Source organism: Centruroides vittatus, unplaced genomic scaffold (assembly GCF_030686945.1).
Source record: "Centruroides vittatus isolate TY-2023 unplaced genomic scaffold, ASM3068694v2 contig_250, whole genome shotgun sequence".
NCBI lineage: Eukaryota > Metazoa > Arthropoda > Arachnida > Scorpiones > Buthidae > Centruroides > Centruroides vittatus.
In genome coordinates this window covers 1,090,459-1,113,486 of record NW_027121584.1, presented here as the reverse complement: position 1 = coordinate 1,113,486, position 23,028 = coordinate 1,090,459, and the positions used below count along the sequence as shown (strand labels likewise).

Below are 23,028 nucleotides of genomic sequence, written 5' to 3'. Positions count from 1 at the left end.
AAGCGATTTTGCTATTTTAAAAATCTCAGACGAATGTTCCTTCACCGATTCTGAAAGTATGGGGAAATGTCAACAGGTCTATGGAGATCGAGCCGCCATTGACAACGAGTCGAGTTGCACGTAGGCCTCAGACACAACAATAGATTCTCCTCTCCCGGCACCCTCCCCCATACAGAATGAGTCACGTGATATTCCTCACATCTGTCATGGTGTATTCTTTAATTAATCAGCATAATCATTTTAAAAGGCAAAAAAAACGGCGAAATTTTATATTTTACACAAATACTCGGATCTATTAAATGAGGAAGCGATAAGAAAACTGGTCATCTGAAAAACAAAGATCAGTCTTTAACAACACCTTTTCTACCTAAACGCTGCAGGTCCGGAACTCAGTCAGTGGGACCGGCGGTAACGGCCTTGAGCGGTAGGTAGGGTGAACGGCCTCACCTGTCTCTCCGCCAAACATCGCTTTCTACCCCAAGGATGTTTCTGCAATATCAAAGTTTCATCCTCGTTGTTCAAATAAAACTTTTTTGAAAACGAATCTATATATAAATCCGAAAAATGGTATTTCTGAGACACGAATAGCCTATTCTCAAGGTTGCGCCAGACATCTGCACCAAAATAGCTGACCGCTTGTGAGAAGATACACACAGAACCATTGTATTTAATTTGATTGCGAGTTCTAAACAGTTTCCGGTCAGAATAAAGGAAGTCGACTTTAATGAAATAGTATATTGACACGAGAAAAGATTTTTTTCACTTGTTTTAATTTCACAAAGAAATCTACTTTTTTAATATTATGAAAACTATATTCCAAGTTTATATTTTGGAATGATTAAGAAGCGGAAAAGTGTATATCTTTTCGTAAGAGAACGACTGTTATTGTTGGTGCAAAAACGTCTTTCCAATACACCACATATCGGTGATAATAATCTTATGTCGGCGATAAATCAGTGATGACAACTTCTATACCTCGTGACAGATTTCAAATTGTATCACGTTTATTCTCAGAAAATAATCAATTCATACACCGGAAGTAATAATAAGTAACGCGTGGATGCCACGTGGTACATCCGGCCGAGTCAAGGTCGGTGAGTAACCAACACTCGAAGTCAACCTCCTTACTTATAGGTCGATTTTTCGATGTAAAACAAAGGGACGATTTCGCCTTCTCAACCTGTCATTTAGTGGTTCTACGACCAGGTGGTCGACAGGCACACCTGGCTGCAGCCAACATCCTCAATGTAAACTATATCCTCAAAACAGAACAAGTTTTCGATTAAAAAATAATAAAAAGAAATAATTTAAAATCAGAACTGTAATATGATAAAAACCATAAATCAGCTGGTCAAATTTATACTGTCTAAACTATGAAAAGCACATGGCCAGCTGTTTTTATTTCGTTTATTTGGCACAGGTGGAAACGACAGCTGTGTCCTGTACTATTGTTTTCCAAGACGTTTCCGGCTGTTACTGACTACAGAAAGTGGAAACACTATTTATCCCACTTCATCCGTTGGAATTCAGATGTTCAATCATCGCTTTCGTTCACTGTCTCAAAATTTGGATTAAATACTTTTCTCGAGTGAAGAGCTGATTTATTTAGGATGAGAAAGAATGGATGCATTTCATTAAAAAAGAAAATGGGACTAATCTCCTCATAGTAGAACGTTCTTGTAATATCAGACTAAATGCCAAGATTATCTAATTAAAAATCATCAAGGATGATCTAAATATACCATACAATAGCCGATCGAAATAGTGTATGGGTATACAATACATACACACAAACTTAGATACGGGTTGAAAAATACATACTGTATACGGGAAAAAAGAGAAGCGAGATAAAACTATTTACCTGCTGGATCTATTGATCCAATCCCAGAAGACCTCTGGCGAAGACTAAATGTAATGTCCATCTGAAAATCAGCTTAAAGTTCAATCAGCTGACGCCATTAACAAGCAGAACGCGTCGTTGTACCACCATCTAATAAATACGCTACGTTTGGACTACTGACTGGACACAATAGCTCACTGACCTCCCTAGTACCACCGCCACAGACAACAACTATCCATGTCTTGCTGGTCCCAGGCACGGGTGAAAGAGCGCATGCGTACACGAACCCGGCTAGGAACATCGGTAGCTTCTGGGACACTCCCTTTGTTCGCTGTAGGGAGAAGGGAGAGAACCAAATTCACGTGGTTAACAATGACAAAATAGCGTTGCTCGTGGAAAAATAGGAAGCGAGAAAAACTGCAACTCGAACGACTTAAAATAAATATGGAAATGCTCGATGCAATCTCCAAGATAAAAAAAAAAAAACTTTAATTCACGTTAAAACCAATATTATATTTCGATTTGATGTTTTCGATCGATTGGGGTAATGTAATCGCAAAAAGCATCCTATTTTTATCAGTTTATTTACTCTGCACATTCTAACTAAGCGCAATTGTCATGCCCTCTAGTGCTTTCGCTGAGTAGTATACAATCATTTCCATCTTCGATAATTGAAATTTAAATAAGATGGTTAGTTCATATCATTTTTTCGAGTTATAGTTAAGAAAAAACTTTGACGGTTAACTATTTTAATTGCAAAAAGATAAATTGTAAAAAAATCAATAAATCAATATATACAATTTTGACGAATTTCCCAATATAATTTTGAATAATTTTACAGTTAAGAATAAAAGAAAATTCTTTAAAAATCTCTACAAAAATCCTAAAAGAAAAAAAAATCATAGAAATATTTAAACTAAACTTTAATTTTATAATATGGTTATAAAATTTTTAAAAAAATTATATAGTTAGAAAAACAATTTTCATTTCAATTTAGGATAAGTTTTTTTTTTCTATTCTCATATTAAGAAAAAAAAATTATCCGAAATTCTGAATATCCAAAACATTAAAAAGTTTAATGGCAATTAAATTTATAAACTGCTGTTATATTGTTTACTGAAAAATTGTACGCAAACTGAATTAAATTGAAATATAAAAAAATGAATACTGTTTTAAAATGATAAATGTATACAAAAAACAAAAAAAAGATCGTCTCAGTATTTTTTCCATTTGACGATTATTACATCCAATTTAATTTTTTGAGGATATACTGTTGCTACTGCCTATCCATTACGTTTATTAACAATTAAGCGCCGTATTGAAAGAGAAGTAAAAATGAGATATTCGTTACGATTGAAATGGATAAATGGAATATTTAAAATCAATAAATAAATAAAATGAGAATTTCTCGATACATAAAATAAGTAAAGGAAAAAATAAAATACAAAAACAGGATATTCGGTAAGTAAATTCGAAGATATAAAGAAAAATTAATACAAATTAAAAATGCAAAAAATATGTACATATTTATTAATAAGTCGAATTTTAAAAATTACATTATAAGTAGCACGTATTAATATTTATATAAAAGTTGAAGATGCATAATGGAGTATGAATAATGTCACAAATTGTCCGACGGAAGTTAATATGGAAATTAGCGTAAAACTTTCTTCTGGGAATATTTTTCACGAAAACCGTAAAATGCTTATTTTATACATATTTGCGAGTCGCACAATCTTTGAGTGCATGAATATAATTTATTTATAATACAAAAGTGATCGCGATTAATAGCTGTTCCTTGAATAATAATAATAATAATAATAATATAATGACGATGTGATAGTTGTAACAAATATTATAGTCTTTTAAATTAAAATATTTTATTAGTAGTAAAATATTTTACTTCATTAATAAACTTAAAATATATTAATAATTTTAACAATTAATAAAGTTCAATTTATAGCAATAAAATGCTTAAATTTAGCATTTAAAAAAATTATACAATAGTATATTTTTTTTAAAAATATATGCAAATTAGTAATAGTGAAATTACTGTTTACTTAAAACTATTGAAAATAATTTCGAAAACCGAAATATACATAATCTAGAAGCATTATTCTTCCGACGTTCACTACAACAAACAAACCAACGAACGTTCCGTATAATCTTTATCGCCACGTCTAGTTATAAGCATTCAAATGTTTTAACATATCTAATTGGATTAATAACAATAAAATTCAGAAACAGTAGATATCATTTTAAAATACTGTATACGGAAAAAGTCAAAAATTAGATTTGGTAGCCTATTTGTTTTGTTTTAAAATATCGATTTGTATTTTACTCAACGAATTAAGTGGAAGTAATTATATAAAAGTAAATTAATTGCACAGCTCCTTCACATTTTGAATCATTATTTTATAATTATAATTATTACCGAGAACAATAATTAATATACACAATGATTAATTCTAACACTGATAGACGCCTAACATCAGTAAGTAGTTAATCAAATTGTTCGGTTTTTTAAGACAAAAAAAAAAAGTTGAAATGTAGAAATACATAAGGTAAACTATATAATAAAAATATTTTAAAATAAAAACATGTTGGACAGAATATTCAAATTGGTATCCAAAACTAGAAAGATTGCTGATTATGTCAAGAAAGGGTTGAAACGCATTTGTTTTATATCATATAATCGTTACATTTACATGCTTCTTTACGATAATTTGTTTACAAAATGATTTAACTACTTGTTTAATACATTCATTTTCCACTATAATTTTTATATAGTATAATTATATATTTCTAAATTTACCATCATCATCAAAGTATAATTGTTTTTAGAGTTACAATGATTTAATCAAAACTTTCTCGTTATTTTATTATTATTATTTTTTTATTATATAAAATAGGAATTCGTATTTTTAATTAAAATCTGTTTAATTTCTAAAGAAGTTATTATTTGCTTTGCTGATGTCTAAACAGTTAAATAACGAAGGCACGATGCGTTTACAATTTGTCACATGATCAAATGAAATCGACAAAGGGCAAATTCAAAATTAACACATCAGTTTTAACACGTGAGTAAATGAGTGAGTGAGTGTACATTGGAATTGATATATTGGTTTTGCGATTTGTGCTTTGTCTATTCATTCCGAAGATCATATGCATATAGTGGTACAGTATATTATTTTTATATAAATCCATCTTGCAAACAACCTACATCAAGAAATTAAAAAGTTTTGTTTTATAATCTGTTAATTATATATATATTGACCATCGAAAACTAATACAGATTTTCTTGAGCTCCTATTACGTATTAGATGCTTACAAGTAATCGTAATTAACTGATTTGAACGTGTTCTTCTATCAAATATGATAAAAGTGTCCGTCTAAATTACAAACAAATTGGTCATCTGACTAATCTCAATAATTCACAATATTCTAATATTTGTGAGATATTCATCTAAACACAAAATTTAATGTAACAACTGATTTAATTAAAAGATAATAAATAAAAACGAACTCTTCAAGCTAATAACACATTCAAGAATTTTCCGATAGAAAGCACAAGCTAGAAATAAAACAGAAATAACTGTCAGAGAGTAAATATAAATAAACTAAAAAAAGTTATTTGCATCGAAAATTTTCTGCTTTTAATGAAATTATTCCTTTAATGTCGTAAAATTATGAATTTTTTCCCCTTTTTTTGTCATAAATTACAAGAAATTAAATATTGATAATAGGCAAACATTTTTTTTAAAGTTCTTTAAATATCCGACCTCTTTTTTCTTCTTTTAACTGCAGCGAAATCGGTCAGACCAACAATTACGATTAAAGTTGGCTAACAGATTAAATAAAAAAAGAAATCACCATGAGAAAAATTATTTGCTATTTTTTCTTCCTACTATTGCAGAAATTTCCCTATTTTTATTTAAAGTATTGATGCTCAATCTGAAATTCGCTACATTTTTCAAGAGTCACAGTATCGCCAAACTAGAGAAATACGCAACAATCCACATAAAAACCTTTCACTAATACAAATTCCAATGGAGTGGTTCTCCAAAATGAATTTTCGAAATAAAATTTACGTGTTAAATCCAATTTCCACTAAAGTTTTTCATTCTGCATCATCATTATTAATGTTGTGTATCGTTTCTGGTTTTGATAAATACAAACAGCGAAAGATAAGTCAGTAAAAAACGAACAAACTGCAAATATACTTCGAACGGCGACAGAGAATATATCACAATCCATCAGTCGATCGCAATAAAAAATGGTGATAAACCAAAATTAATATCATTCATGAGAGCAAACTGCTATATAACAAAGTGGCATATCTCGGGTAGTTTTTAGGTTTACAAAATATATTCTATTTAGCAAGACAAAATACATGCATCTTTGACAACGTATTACAGCAGTTCACTTTACCACTGAAGATGAATGTCCAAATATGTTTCGTCCTCCCCGAGCCGATGCAACATTTCTGCAATACGTGAGACAAACTTGATGTGTTTTGTTATAAATGAACGTCTGAAACGATTCAGCAAGTATGAAAGAATACAGAATTTTAATCATAAGTTGTAAGTTCTTTTCGAATCACCCTATATGACTTCTATGAGAAATAACTTGCGAGAATGAAGTAAATATTTTTCAATTTCGATTTATTAATGTCGTGCTGTATAAGGTTCACTTATTACGTATGGATAATATAATTAATAAAATTACAAAACAGCGTTATCATCAAATAGTTGAGCTAGTCGTCCAGCCATGAAACAAGTAGAACAACCTTACACTTATAAATTACTATAACAATAATACGACTTGCATTAGATATTGGTATGCAGTAAACCTCGACAATTAGAAAGTCAGCATAATTCGTACTACTGTTTTACGTTGGAGACTGTTAATTACGTGTACAGTTTAAAGGAGGGAGGAGGTCGAGACATTGTCTAAGTGGATTTTTGTAGTGGTAATAGTGGCATACAAATTTGGTCTTATAAGCCTACTTACTAGTCTCGTGAATAAATTGTCAGTTATAAAAATATTTGATTTCTTCATTTCTTCAATATCAGATGGGTCCATCAACTATTGTATACGTAATTAAAGGGAGTTTGCTGAAAGTACTGCATTGTACACAACGGGGAGGGAGGTATCAAAAATGGCTTAAAAACTGTATACGAAATTAATGGACGGCCCCTTGTGGAGGGAGTAAGGCTGCGTGAAAAAGTAAGACGGAAACGATCCGAACTTTTCGCAAACAACTCGTGGCTCTTGCACCACGATAACTCACCTGCTCACAATGCACTGTCTATGGGGGAGTTTTAGCTAGTAAACTAACAACTGTGTTACAACATCCTTCCTACACCGGATCTAGCCCACAATGAATTTTTTCTCTTCCCTAAGATAAAGGAAATATTGAAATGAAGGTATTTTGATGACATTAATTAATGACATCAAAGATAATACGATGGCAGCACTGAAGGCCATTCCAGAAACCAGTTCCAAAATTTATGCGAAAGTGTGGACGAGGCGCTGGCACCCATGCATAGCTTCCCAAGAGGACTGACTACTTTCAAGACGACCACAGTGAAATTCAACAATGAGGTATGTAACAATTTTACCGCGAACTTAATTGTCAGATCTCTTATGCTTCTCAAAAGTTGTCCAATAAATTAACCAATCACTGAGAATAAATTTGTTACTTATTTGTATTTTAAATTTTCATCTTACTTCTATCCATAACAACAAACCCATCAGAATATGTATCAAATAGGTACTATAATAGTGCTTCTCCTAACAATTTATGTATCTAATGTACTGCAAACTACATTTACAATCTGCCTTTATAAATAAACTAACGAAAGAATACATGAACAAAAATCACTGTTTTAATATTTCTATTTGTATAGTAATTATTATCATCAAAATAAAATATTTTGCTTTGTACATTACATAATTTTGAATTAGTCTGGATACTTCTTTTTAGGTGTGTGTGTGTGTGTGTATGTGTGTGTGTGTGTGTGTGTGTGTGTGTGTGTGTGTATAAATACACACACTTGTAAATTCTATCTGTAATTCTATCTATATCTCTAAATAATATCTATTATTACCTATTCTAAAAACAGGTTTACGTTTATGAACAGAAATTTTTACATATGAAAAAAAAAAACTAAACTTGATTCAGAAACGATTAATATACCCAATAGAAACTACTATTCATTGGCGCTACTAACAACGAACTATCGGGTGAATATAAATTAGAAGAATTTTTAAAAAAAATTCTGTTTATTCTATCTATTCTATTAAAAATTCTATCTGTAGTTTATTAAAATTAAATAAATATGACGTGTATTAGAGTAAGAATTGGTATTTTGTTTATTATTGTTTTCACAATAAAATATAAAATCTACGAAATTGAAATACACATTAATTAAACGAAGATTTAAATTATTAAATTCTGGTTGGTATAAGAGCGAGAACCCAACACAAATGTATACAGCGTATCGGACAAACATGAACAAACGTTTGACTCTCGTTCCAAAGGAAATCTTGAGGCAGGTAAATAAAATTTTCGAATTTAAAGAAATAATAACTAATTTTTTTTTCTTTTTAAAAAATAAACTAAATTAGTTTCGTGACTAAATTTCAGAAAACCGTTAATGTAGAGGACGAATATGAAAGAAAAAAAAAAAAACACAGGCCATCCCTGTAATTATGATAGCTCTGGTAATGTGGAAAAAGTGATCAACAAATCATTGCCCTCCATTTCACTCCAAACAACTTCGCAACTGACTCGAATACCGTATTCCAATATCTAAGATAATACTGATGATGATGAATCTTTTCCCTAGAATTCTCTTCCAAAAGATGCTTCACAACCAGTAGCACACTGAAAATTTAATCGTGGAGGAGCCGTGTTAAACGGATAAAATATTTTTAATGCGAATTCAAAAATTTTCACCTTGTGTGATCGCTAATTTACAAGTAATAGAAGACACTGAGTTATACTATAGGCAAAAATGAATTTTTTTTAATTAAGAAAAAAATTTTTGGAGAATTTACTATTCTTTTCCTTTTACTTTGAGTCGCCACTGTCGGCAACATAGACATCGATTAACTGAAAATATGGTTAAAAACAAAAAAAAAAAAAAAAACAAAGGGTATAGTACGAATAAGATAAATGCGGTTCTGAAGGCATAACTGCATCAGTTTTTGTTATTAAGTTATGGCAACGCAACACTTGGGCGATCTGCCTAGGGGATGCCTTCCAGGATGTCTTTTTAAGGGTAACTGGCCCCTATTCGGGCGTTACAGACGTGGAGAAAATCCGGAAAACTCCACGTGGCAAACCCGTTCTGGCGAGGCGCGAACCCACGACCGAACTCCCGTATTCAGGGAACGGAATCGCTTGGCCACTGGTGGGCCAACTGGCATCAGTAATGGATGATGTGAGGCAGTGGTAAATTTTATACAGCCCCAATACGCCATAAAATTAAGAGCCAGCACATTAATTCACTTACTTATTAATACCAAATAGTCATTCATAAATTTGATTTTGAATCTTATTTAAATTTTCTTTTTAAATTTAAAAAAACCTTTTAAAACTCTCTCTGCCCTGCGGGCCTCTTTTAACAAGCTCATTATGGGGCAGCCGGGTGGTGAGAGACGGTGCTCGACATATCCGGATGAACCATATGCTGAAAAATTACTGGAAATTTTTCATTCGGAATCGATTCCGGGTTCCCTTGAGTGGTAGGCTGCAACCACTCAAAGGCTTGACTGCTCAGCCATTTGGTCGTCTTTGCTGACTTGATAGAAAGAGGTTGCGCTGTAAAATATGGCCTAAGTCGAAAAAGCAAAAAAAATCCCGACTTTTTTTCTTAAAAAAAAGTTTCGCGTTGAGTTTAATACACGATTTTCTAAACTTTTTTCCGTGTCTGTAAATTTCTCGTTATCAAGCAGTTTCTCAAGAATCTGTTTACCAAAATGACTATAAAATTGCTGATACTTCAGATTAAGGTTAACAGGAAAGCTCAGACGACGACATTTTGCCAAAAAGGAAATACCAGCGTTTAACGGCAAAGAAAAATTAATATTAACGTGCAATATTTTTGACTAACTGTTGGTTAATTATTGTTTTAATAAACATATTTCTCTTAATTACGGAAAAGAATAGTACACTTTGTTAACTTGTGGAACCTAACTACCAGGGATAGCTATATTAAGATTTATTACTACTTTAGTTATAATTACTGCAATAAATTGGCAGTATTTATTTATATCATCTAAAATATCAAATGATAAAAAGAAATATTTCAGAATTATGAAAACAATAAATGTTGAATATTGAGACAAAACAAAACTTTATAGTACGAGGTGCATTCAAGTTGTAAGTTCGCCTATTTTTTTTCTAGGGGAAGGGAACAGGTAGCAATATGCGGTATTTTTAAAAAAGCAGACACTGTTTGTGGTTGCATAACAGAGAGGGTAGTATCATACGGCGCATAGAACTCTAGCAGCAGCAGTTCGAGCGAGAAGCGTTTTTGATACATAAAATGGAGATGTTTTCATTACAAGAACAACGCATAATCATTCGTTTTCTGTATTTGTGTGGAGCGACACCCACCGAAATTCATTTCCAATTGAGTGACACATGCAATAATGGTGTCATGGATGTGAAAAATGTGCGTTTGTGGGTGCGACAGTTCAAAAAAAAGGGGCGAACATCGTGTGACAACAAACCGAAGCATCCATGCCCGCGCACCAGCTGGTTTGACAACATGATTGTGCGTGGAGCAAGTTGCTCCATGCGCGCAATCATGTTGTCATCACGAATTGCTTCCAGCATTGCGAGAAAAACGGCCGGAAAAGGATGAACGTACGCTCTTCCATCAAGATAATGCTCCAGCTCATCGGACGATGTTAACAGAGGAGAGTTTCTTCATGAAAACAACTTTGAAGTGGTGTCTCATGTTCCCTACTAACCTGACCTTGCTTCTAGTGACTTTTGGCTTTTTCCAACGATGAAGTACACTCTCCGTGATCGCTCATTTTCCAGTCACGCAGCTCTAGCATCAGCGATTATCCAGTGGTCAAAACAGACCCCTAAAGAAGCGTTTGCAGCGGCACGATGTCATGGCGTCGACGTTGTGAAAAATATGTAGGTCTGCAAGGAGATATGTCTAGAAGTGACAGAAGTTTCAATTTGTTTGTGTAAGTATTTTGTCAGAAAAAAATGGAAGACCTTGGAACTTGAATGAACCATGTATATAGAGACATTATTGCGAGAAAAGTTTTTAAAAATATTTCACTTTATTTACATGTTGTAAAAATGCAATTCATTACTACAGACAAAATGGAGTGCATATAGTAACGAGCAATTATCTATCGTGACAGTCACAATGCCTGGCTGCAAGTTTTAATCATAATTTTTAATTTATTTCCTTTAATTAAAATATATGCTCTCCACCTCATCAAATTAGTAGTGGCTTGCCCCTGTACATCATACTTTTCCTGTTAGCAATAGTGTGTGCCAGTCTTCTATCTCATCGGTGGACCATCGATGGTCCGCGAAAAAATTTTGACATTGATCAACTGAAGATTACACAAAGTATTACAAAAGAAATGCAAAATGCTTAGTTGTTTTTTTTCACTCATTGGGGGCGTTTTTATTCGAATCTAGAACCAAATACGAAGTGACTGTTATCAATAAATAATAAACAATATTGCGAGTGCGATTGTCGTCCTTCTGGAAAAGCGTTAAGAATACATAAACTTATTTCAAACAAGCAGCAATGAACTGTAGGCTAGCATTAATTTGTTATAATTAAACAAGCGAGTTTCATATTAATATAGTAAAATTCAACTTTTATGATCATTATTCTACAGATTTTGTATCGTTTAAAAAAATTCATAATAGTGGTCCGCGGAATTCAAAATTGTGAGTTTAGTGGTCCGTGAGGTCAGAAAGGTTGCAGACCACTGACCTATCTAACACCTTTCGGGGGGGGGGAATTTTTGAATTGAAATAACATGACTTTCAGTTTACATAGGAGGTTCGTATACATATATAGTTAATCGGGGCTTTCTGCCCGCAAGGTTTCTATATCTGTTCTCGTCTTTCATCTATCTAACTCCGTTCTCAAGATTAAGGAAAAACAGCCGGACGGATGACAGTGGAAATTTATAGGTCTACAATTTTTTCAAATTGCAGCCCAATGAAAAATGTACACTAATTACATTTAAAATTAAGGTCTAATTTTGTTAATTAAAAATATTTGTTTCTCGTTCGCATTAGTTTTGTATAGAAAAATTCTATAATAAAAATTATGGCATAATTTTCTTGATTCTTTGACTTGAAGGAAAAAATAAAATAACGAAAATCTATTACATATGTATAAGGAAAGTACTTATTAACTTTAATACAACAGAATATGACAAATTAGCTTATTAGATGTTTTTCAATTCAACTAATAAATTAATCCAAAATAAGTTTTATAATGTCTTGAAAAATTCTAGATCATATAACTTCTAGATTCTAGAAAAATTCTAGAGCATATAACTTCGTTTTCTTAAATGGTGTTTATAATTTTCTTTTGAAAATTTTATACATTGATATATTACAAATCATTCGATCTGGAATATCATTCTAACTGTGAACTAATTCTAGTAATTTATTTACGTATTTACAAATTAAAAAGTATTTTGTACAATTTATGATAAGCTATATACGTCATTATGTAATACTAAATTTTCGTAATCTAGTAGTTACGTTAATTCTATTCACGCTACAGCTGTCTTTTCACCACTTCACTCTTCTGAATGGGAAAGGTATTTTCTTACACACTATTTATTACATATTACGAGAATATGCAAGCGATCCTCGATCATTAACATCTATCCCTTTGTGATATAAATATCGTTTCGGAACTTCATCAATGATGCTTTTATCATGTATGCGAAATTTATCTACTATCAAAAAATTATAAATTTTCTGTACGGCCATATTATCCAAAATATCAAAGTTTTAACTCGTTTTATTTATTCTTATAATGGCCTACATTTGTACAGAAAAATAAAGTTTCTGTATACTGTAATTCGAGAAATAATTGTTCTTAACTTTTGCAACAAAGATAAACGATAAGATATTCCTTTAATGAATCGAATAAAGTATGTTTTCAAATTAACTATAATATCAGAGAGGGCAGTGTAAAATTAAAACATAATATCAAAAACAAAACGTTGCAACTGCACAAGACTAAACTTTTTATGCCATTTCTCATTTGCAAAAATACAGTATTTGGGATCTCTCATTCCTTCCAATCAGATCCTCATTAAGTATAAGTTCAGTTTTTGTTTATAAATCTATTGTAAAAGGTGTCAAGCACCATGACCAATTATAATATAATTGAAGCTATAAGAATGAATCTTTAAATTTAAAAAATGTTATAAAAATAAATTAATTAATTGATTCTTAAAAAGTGAAACATGCTTTCTCAAGTATTCTGATAGGGAGTTTTAAGTTTCAATCTTGTAATCCATTTCATTATCTATTTTTTCATTTCATATTTGTTGTTGTTATTTTTTCTTTTGACTATTCAAATGATAGAACAGCTATTTCACACTGAAAATCTGACATCCTACGACCAATTTTTAAAATTAAAAAAAAATCAACTATACATGCTATTTAAATTTGATATTTTCTTTAAATGAAACTTGTGAATATCAATAACCATTAAACGAAAATCAAAATATGAAAATATAAAGCATAAACAAAAACAGCTGTGTCAAGTTATTTGAAACAGTAAGTTAAATATTTGCATAAGCAGGTTTTAATACATACAAATATCACTATTTACATTTTACTGAAAATATTACTTAATATATTTAATCAAACTATAACCAATTTAACAGTTTTTTATTTTCACTAGCACTTTCAATGAACTTATATTCATCTTCTTCAGACAAACAAGATTTAAAATATAATAGAACACAATATTCTAATGTAAATTAAATCAAACTATTGTAATTTTTATTTTACCACATTTTTATTCTTGTTTGTTTATTTATAAATAAATGTTTTAAATATAGTATGTTTATGTATTTCAAAAATCTGAATCACTTAATATCAGGGTAAGTGTAATCAGGTTGCTAAACAAAGAGTTAATTTATCCACAAAATATCTACAAATTTACCCAATTACAAAATTTTATCTAAATTTACTACAGTAATATCAATATTACAGATTCAATTTTAATAATTTCAATACTTGTAACTTCTTATTGAAATGTTTTTTAAAGAACTATTTATTGAATTTTCACTTAATGATTTATTTTCTTTTGTAATTTGAAAATACATAATATACCTATTAGGCACACTTCATTTTCTGTTCAAACATGAACTAAGAATTGAATTGAAGGGCTAGAAAATCAATAATATTGTTTGGGGCCCCGAAACATTATTATTGACGAATATAAAGTAAAAAAGTTTTTTAAAAATGCACATGTTCATGCTAGCAACCTTGGACATTGTCATTTTGACCCCACTGTATCTCGAAAACGAAATGATGGACCTCCGATTTTTATGTTTTTAATTTCTTTATTTAGTATTATGTAAAATGACAAAGTTTAATCAAAATCAACCAATCAAATTTTGAGAACAACTTAATTCTGTAAAGCTACACAGAAGATGCTTCACTGATGCTCCACCTCAAATATTGTATAAATTTATGATAATAATAAATCAAATACTACATTTATTTAAATAAGTTTATATTCTTGCAGTATATTTAAAGCGTATAAAAATTCTTAAATTTTAACTGCTTTATTATATTTGAACAGAGTCTTTGATTTATAAATACAGATGCTTCCAATTATTTTTAGTTTATAATAATATTGTATTTTGAATTACACTATATACTCATTTAATTATTATAGGGAAGTATATAAAACTTTATAAAATTAAATGTTACTTAACATTTAACATATTCACATTAAGTAACATTTAAGTTGAAAAATTATTTTATTTATATTGTTGTACAGTAAAGTTCCTTAGAACATTTGGTAACTGCTTTTCATTACTATAAACCTTTTAAGAGACCTAGGAACAAAAACCTTTTATAGAAAAGTTGTGTATATTCACTTTAAAAAACTAATGAAAAAATTCTAATTGATTTATTTTAATAAGAGCATTATTATTTATAAATTAGTTCTTAATTTTAAAAAATTCAATAATTGTTAAAGATTTAACAAAACAATTTTTAATATTTTCAAAATATTAATCATATCTGAATATTTTAACACTATTAGTTAAAAATTTTTGTATTATAAGACAACAGAGACACATTTACTTTGTAAAAAAAGCAAAATATACATAATAAATTAATTTCAATATTTCTTAATTCTGTTAAAGACCCAGTTAATTTGACAGCATTTATTTCTTTGTATCTCTATATCAGGGTGTGTTATAAAATCATATAATAGTGCACACATGCATCTTAATAGAGTCGTAGATGTTTTAACAAGCTCAACTGTTGGTTGGTTGGTTTGTCCATTTTATTAACTCTGATTTGATGTTGTGTAATTTATTGTTGATCTAACCGAAAATTTAAATGTTCAGATTTATTCAAATGTTCTTGTAAAATATACAATATACAGAAACTGTTTCCTAGCATTTCCTTTTCTAGTAGTATAGGATCTTAAATAGATACAGATATAGCAAAGATTCTTGATATGGTCTCTGGGGGTCAAAAAAATGAATACATTGAAGAATTGATGGACAAATATTTTTAAATATAATAAAATAATAATAATTTCTTAAAGTACAATTCATATTTTTAAATTTTGGTTTATACTTACATTTAATAAAAAAAATTATTAATTCAAACTTTTGTTTCATTTTACTTGTAATTTATTCTAATTTTATATCAGCATATAAAGGAGTTGGCAAATTAAATATAATTTTAGAAAGGGATCAGTCAAGAAGCAAAAAAAAGTTAGAAACCAATACTGCAGCAATATGGAAAAAATATAATTCTCTTTTGGATTAAATTGGGCTACTTTTCTGCAATTATATTTAATTAATTACTGAATAATATGTCACCAGAGGGAGGTGTTAGATGCCATCTCTTATTAAATTTAATTAATATTTATTAAATAATTTAGAATATTCTGGAAGAAAGTAATGGTAGTGAAGGTTAAGATTATTAGATTATAGCCAATCTTATCCGTTTTCACCGGGTGCAAGAACTATGATAACCTTATTTGAATAAAATGATCAAACCCGCAACTCTCACTTACCATGTGAATATTTATGCCAGTTACTAAATTATTTAGTAATTAATTAAATACTGTATAATTTCAGAAAAGTAGCCCAATGTAATCCAATGGTTGTTTGGCTTTAAGAATTTATCGAGTTTTGTAATGTTTGTTTATATAATTCTCTTTCTACTGAAAAAGGAAAGTTCATTTTTAATTTAATGAATTTCAGATAAGTATATTCATATTACAGTAAAACCTCAATTTAATGGACTTTAGATTTAGCAGACAAAATTTCCAGTCCACATGTCATATGTGAAAATTAACACCCTGTTAATTCTAAAATGCTTTTATATATGTAGTTAAATTGAGAAGTTATTTTTTCAAATCCAAGGGTAACCAATCACAAAGTATATTTTCCATAAAATATTTGTTTATTTATTTTGATTTACATTGTATACTTGTATATTATTACAGACTCAGAACTAGAATGAGTACATAATGAGTACATAATGAGCAATAAAATATACAGAAAATTTTTCTGTGCAATAAAAATTCTCATACATATTTCATTTTAATTACAAAAACATACGTAGATAATTAGTTTATCTCTTTTTTTACTTAAAATTGAATTATGACTATTTACAAAAATATAAAATTTTCGAGTCTATCTTACATCCTTTTTTACTCCACCACAGAAGTAACAGTGTATTGGCTTGAATAAACTTCGTTAGAACAAATGGTAAATTATAAAAAATCTTCACACAAAGTTAAAATTGATTGAAACGCCGACCTTTTATTTGAGGATTCGGCGTCTTTTAAAACTAAAAACAATGGTTACAATTTTTGATCTCAACTACCTTGTCCTTTAGCACAATATATTACTGGTTCAGGTGGTTCTTTGTGTGAAGATTTTTTATAATTTACCATTTGTTCTAATGAAGTTTATTCAAGCCAATACACTGTTACTTCTGTGGTGGAGTAAAAAAGGATGTAAGATAGACTCGAAAATTTTATATTTTTGTAAATAGTCATAATTCAATTTTAATTGAAGATATTCTGGGTTGTTCATGTTATCATGTGTGCTTTTATATAAACTAATTAATTTGTCATTTTTTAATATGCATATTCAGAAAACCTACTTTTTATATAATGGACTTTCAGGTTTAACAGACACCCCCTTAACCAAATTAGTCCATTAAATCAAGTTTTTACTGTATATCTAACAATGTTTTGGTTGCTCCTTCAGTGATCTTTATATAATTCAAAAATTATAAATTTAATCTTCCATCACTAATTTTCCTCAAAATTTAAGTATAACATTTCATTCACATTTTAAAAATATATTATGAATTTTATACCTAGAATTGAATAAAAGAATAATTATACATTTTTCAAAAAATCCACAGAAACTGGTAACAGAATGATTAATTAAATACTTATACATTTATAAAATAAGAATGCTGTATTGGATTGAATGGAAACCTTTTGAATTTTCCAAGCAAATGTCAATACAGAGATCAGTAGTGTAATTTAATTAAAGCTATCATGATATTTAACACATTATCACTAATGTGTGATAACTTAAAATGCATATTTTGATACTGTGCTTTCTTTTTAACCTTTTGTTTGGATGAAAGCAAGAACAAATATTAACATACAATGCATATACTGCATACTATGCTTTACAAGTTTTTGAAATGTACTATTGTACAGTAATATAAAATGCTATAAGGGGCAGTCAAATGAAAACGAGACAGATGGGAAAAAAGTAAGTAAGCTGTTTATTATTTCAAAAGCAATCGCCATAACTGTTAATACATTTATCGTACTGTGAGACAAGACAGTCAATGCCTTCGTGGAAAAATGTTTGCGGTTGCCTACGGAATCATGATTGTACCCAGGTGTGCACCTCTTTGTCCAAAGCAAATTGACAGCCATGAATGTCTTTCTTTGGGGCTCCAAAAATATGGAAATCGCATGGGGAGAGATCAGGACTGTATGAAAGATGTGTAAGTGCTTCCCAGCGAAACTTTTGCAGCATAGTCAAAACAACCTTGGCAACATGTGGGTGGGCATTATCCTGCAACAGAATGATGCCGTCCGTCAACATTCCTGGGAGTTTGGACTTGATGGGAAGCTTCAATTTTTGCAAAGTTTCCATGTACTGCTATGTGTTAATTGTGGCACTGTGTTCCAGAAAGTCAATGAGCAGCAAGCCCTTGCAGTCAAAGAAAAAGGTCGTCATGACTTTCCTGGAGCTGCGGTGCAAGGCTTTTGATTTTTTCAGTGGAGGTGAATCCATGTGCTTCCATTGTTTGCTCTGACGCTTGCTCTCCGGCTCAAAATGATGACACCATGTTTCATCTCCCACAACAATACGGGACAGGAAATGATAGTCTTCATCGTGATACTGTTCCAAGTGCTGCAGTGATGTCAACATTCTGTTCAACTTCTGCTCCTCTGTCAGGCTGTGGGAAACCCACTGCGCACAGATTTTCCAGACCTTCAGATGCTCTGTCAAGATGGAGTGAGCAGTACCGTGACTAATGCCCAACATGAGCCAAATGTCTTCCACTGACCACAATCGGTCAGTTCTGACAGCAGCATCCACCACAGCAATGACAGAAGGGGTAATGACACAATGAGCCTGTCCCGGCCAACTGCTGTCTTTCAATGACATCCAACCTTCTCGAAATCGTTTATTCCACTCAAACACATGCACACGTGACATACTGTGTTTGCCATACATAGCAGACATTCAGGCATGAATTTCACTTCCTGACACTCCTTCCGGAGTCAAAAAATGCACTACACCTCGCTGTTCCTCTTTCCCGGCCTCCATAGTGACATCGGACGCACACACGACTCACCAACCTCACTTCAAGCACATCTAACAGAAAAATGGCACAGCAGCGAATGTTCGTGCTGTTCCTCCCTGATTCCCAACAGAAGGCACTTCTATACACACACCTACCTGTGTTACCAACTTCCGCACCATGCTCATTATATAGTCTGTCTCGTTTGCATTTGACTGCCCCTTATATGTTTTGCTGTTTGTAATGAAGTTATTTGTAAAAGAAAAGCTGACAAAGATTGCCTGGCTTAAAAGAAGCTGCATTATTTTCCTGCTACTCAAACAGGACGTTAAGGAAAGAAAGTACAGTAATTTTAAATTATACCACAACATAAAATTTAAATAATAAAAGCTTAAACTAATAAGATTTGTCAAATTATGCATTTCTATTTTTCAAGAAAAGAATATATAAATTTAAACAACACTAAATGACTCAAAGTTAAAATTGTGTGTGATATCATCTGTTACAAGATTATAAGAAACTACCAGATGAGCCCAGCATTTCTTGGGCAGAAAGTAATGGTAGCGAAGATTAAGATTATTAGATTATAGACGATCTTACCTGTTTTCACCGGGTGCAAGAACTGTGATAATCTTATTTGAATAAAATGATTAATTTTAAATTCTAAAATCTAAGAAAACTTGTTTGAAACATTATATTTCGAATTTTTTGAATTTGGAACGAATTCAAATATTTGTTCACATTTGTTTATTTTGGATTTGTCGTTTTTGGGTTACCTAAACAGTGGAAATATTACTAAAATGATTAAAATATTTATTAATTTCCAAAATGTATACTATATGTGCCACTATCTACTTTACTTCTTTATTATTTACACTTTATACTGACTAAAACTAACTCTCTCCTTTTCCCTGGGAGAGTTGAATTTCCAAAAATCCCTTCTTAATGTGAATTCTCATGGCTATACCCTACTAAAATGCAGTCAAAAATGCAAAAACTGCAATTAAAATAGTATAGTAGAAGCCAAATTCTTTCGGGTTTAACCCTCTACATCTTTCTCACGGGAGATTTCCAAAAATTTTTTATTAGGGTGCAAATTTTTCATTTGGGTGCGTACCCCTACTAAAACGCAGTTAAAAATAAAAAATTGCATCTAAAATAGTACAGTACAAGCTGTTTCTTAGATAAGCCTTAATCCTCTCCCTCCATACCCTAACTGTGTACCAAATTTCAACTTTCAACTCCTAACCATTTGGGCTCTGTGTTGATTATTATTGTCAACCCATCTTGATTATATTATAAGATAATTTTTATTACTGTATTATTATTTATTATAAAAAAAACAAAACCCTTATTTTTAGAATAGGGGCAAGTTATTAAAAAAAAAAACTATAAATATCAATAATGAATACAAGTTTCAGTAAGTGTGATCCCACTTGAAATCAGTGGCGTGCCGTGACATTTGATGATAAAGAAGCTGTGTTTCTGTGAGAAGCCGACTTCCAGGGGCAATCAGTTAATTGCGCGTCAGTGATGATCTTGGTTCCATTCGTATTGTTTGTTCGATAAGCCAGTAAAAACCGTAGACTTATCTAAATGTATTTTTAATATCACAATTACATTCTGAATCGCTAACCACGATATAAGGGCTAAAATTATAAATAAAATAATAAAAGCTTACTTGGTGAAATAAAATGTGTGGTGGATGTACAGTACATACTTGTACCTGGTACAGAATATTCTTCAACTGTATGAATATACTTTTAAAGAAAATTATAATTAAATATAGCTTTGCAAAGAAACGTACATAAAAATAGCATAAAATCTTCTTTACTTTTTAAATCTTAAAACAATCCACTCAGTCAAATAGCTCCCTACGAGTGACTAATGGATGGAATCAGAGACGGTCCAGGTAGGTGCATGCCTGCCGGCTGCCAAATCCCGAGGGTGCAATCAATGTCAAATGCCTGTTTTGTCGCATCACTCGTATACCTCAAAGAACGCGACAAGGTAGTTGCACATTTTAAACGTTTCTCTCCATAGCTATAAAAATCTAAATATGTTAAACTTAATACTAAGTAGATTGTCCGTCATTTGTTTTCTAACTAATTCGTTTTAGGGCCAGGTCCACGGAAATTTCCAAAATTTACAACTTTTCGATCACTCTCATTGAACTGGAAAAATTTCCGTCTTTATTATCTAATATTACGAAGAAATCAGTCTCCACTGTACTCGGCTAGAGATTGGTTCGGTTAAGCTTTTGTTTAAGTAAAATTCCAGCTCTTTCGTTAGGGTTTTATTGATGTCCACAATTCCCTAATCTCTTAATTATTTAACTACTTCTTAAGTAGAAATAAGTTCAAACCGGTTACTTTGTACTTGAATATTTGTAGTCTTGAGAAAAAGTGGAAAGACAAATTTTTATGACAACGGATACATAAATCGTAAATTTAAGAAAAATAAATCCTAGAGCTTTTTTTGTACTTTATGCATCTTTCATTGAATTTAGTTGTAAGTGATGCTGCCAAAGTAATAGTTAATTTTTTAACATTGCACAAGATTTGTACACGTTTTTTCTACATTTCCTTATAGATGGGACATACTAAATCGTAATATCACCGGTTTAACATTGAAATCCATAAGTAATATAAGATGGGAGAGCGGAATAAAAATATCAAATATTTTAATGAATTTTTTAAAACTCCTGTCAACTATACAGAACTATCATAAAAACATCTTACCAGTAAATTCTTATCGGTTGGGTTAAGTTATAAATCTACTCATGATTCACATAATGAGGCGAGGGCGGCCAAATATCTAACAGGCAGGCGGCTAACAGGCTAGGACCAGTCCCGGATAGAAATGGAAGCGTTATATGTGCGTAGCTTCCACCAGCTAAACCGGGTGAGGTTGGTGCTCTGTAAAGTGCATGCGCGAATGAGTATAATCTGGCTGTTTGGAAGCTGACAATATAGCGCTTCCATTCCGCCACTAATATTCGAATATACAATAGCAATCTTATCTTTTTTTTCACATGTAGTATAGAAATTTGTAATAAGATACATAATGTGATTATAATAAAATATTAATTTTAATTATATGAAAATAATCGCACAATATGTATTTACTTTATAGAAAATACAAGGGAAGCGGCGCTTCCACCGCTTCCAATGACGGCACGCCACTGCTTGAAATATGTCCCTTATCTCCTCACCCTATGTTTCTATATATGGGGCATTGATTCCCCATGTAGAATTGATAAAATAGAGTAGATAGAATAGAAATATGGGGGCATTGATGCTCCATATATGGAAATAATCCTGACAAATTTCAAAATTTTTAGTTCAGGCAGCCGTTAGATATAATGAGAAATAGATACCAACACAAATAATTTTATATGCAGTCTTTTTGCATTTTTGGGTTCAGGAAATGTCAAAATGTCAAAAAAAGCAAAAAACTTGGGAAGTCAAAATTTGACTAATCACCATACTTTCCCTGTTATATTATTCTATAGATGCTGGGAAAGTAAGCACAATAATGCAAGAACAAAAACAGCAGTGTCAACTCCAAAAATAAGATCTATATTCCAAAAATGACTGCTTTGTTTAAGGTGGGATATAGAATAGTATATTTTATGATAAGTATTTGGATTCTAATAAAACTGTAAATTTCTATGTCTATTGTCAGTAATTATACCAAGCAAACAAACTTTAAACAACAAAAAGATTATTCTTGTCAGGGTAACATCTTCACATCTGTTTGATGATGAAACAAAAAAATAAAACAATTGAATTGGAGATTTCAGATCATCTACCCTATAGATGAATAGGATAGTGTTGACAGAACCTTTCAACTTTCATTTATTCGGATTATGAAATTATTTTAACGATAAAAAAATTTAAAATGTTGAATAAATGAAAAATGATATAAAATCATTTTTAGGCAAAACTAAAAAATTTTTATGGTAATAGAATCCACTCATGAAACTGACAAAAAGTAATTACAAAGAATAAAAATACATTGTTAATTGAATAAATATATTTTATTTTTTCCTAACTTTTTCTCTCTAAAAATAATGCAAAAACTTTCTGTTCAACCCAATATATTAAAA

General features: G+C 30.8%; 1 protein-coding gene across 1 annotated transcript in view; it reads right to left on the bottom strand.

The window, feature by feature from the left end:
- The window catches only part of Utx (Utx histone demethylase), a 154,512-nt gene that overhangs the window by 79,123 nt on the left and 52,361 nt on the right, over positions 1-23,028 (bottom strand). The gene's annotated exons all lie outside the window — the stretch shown is intronic.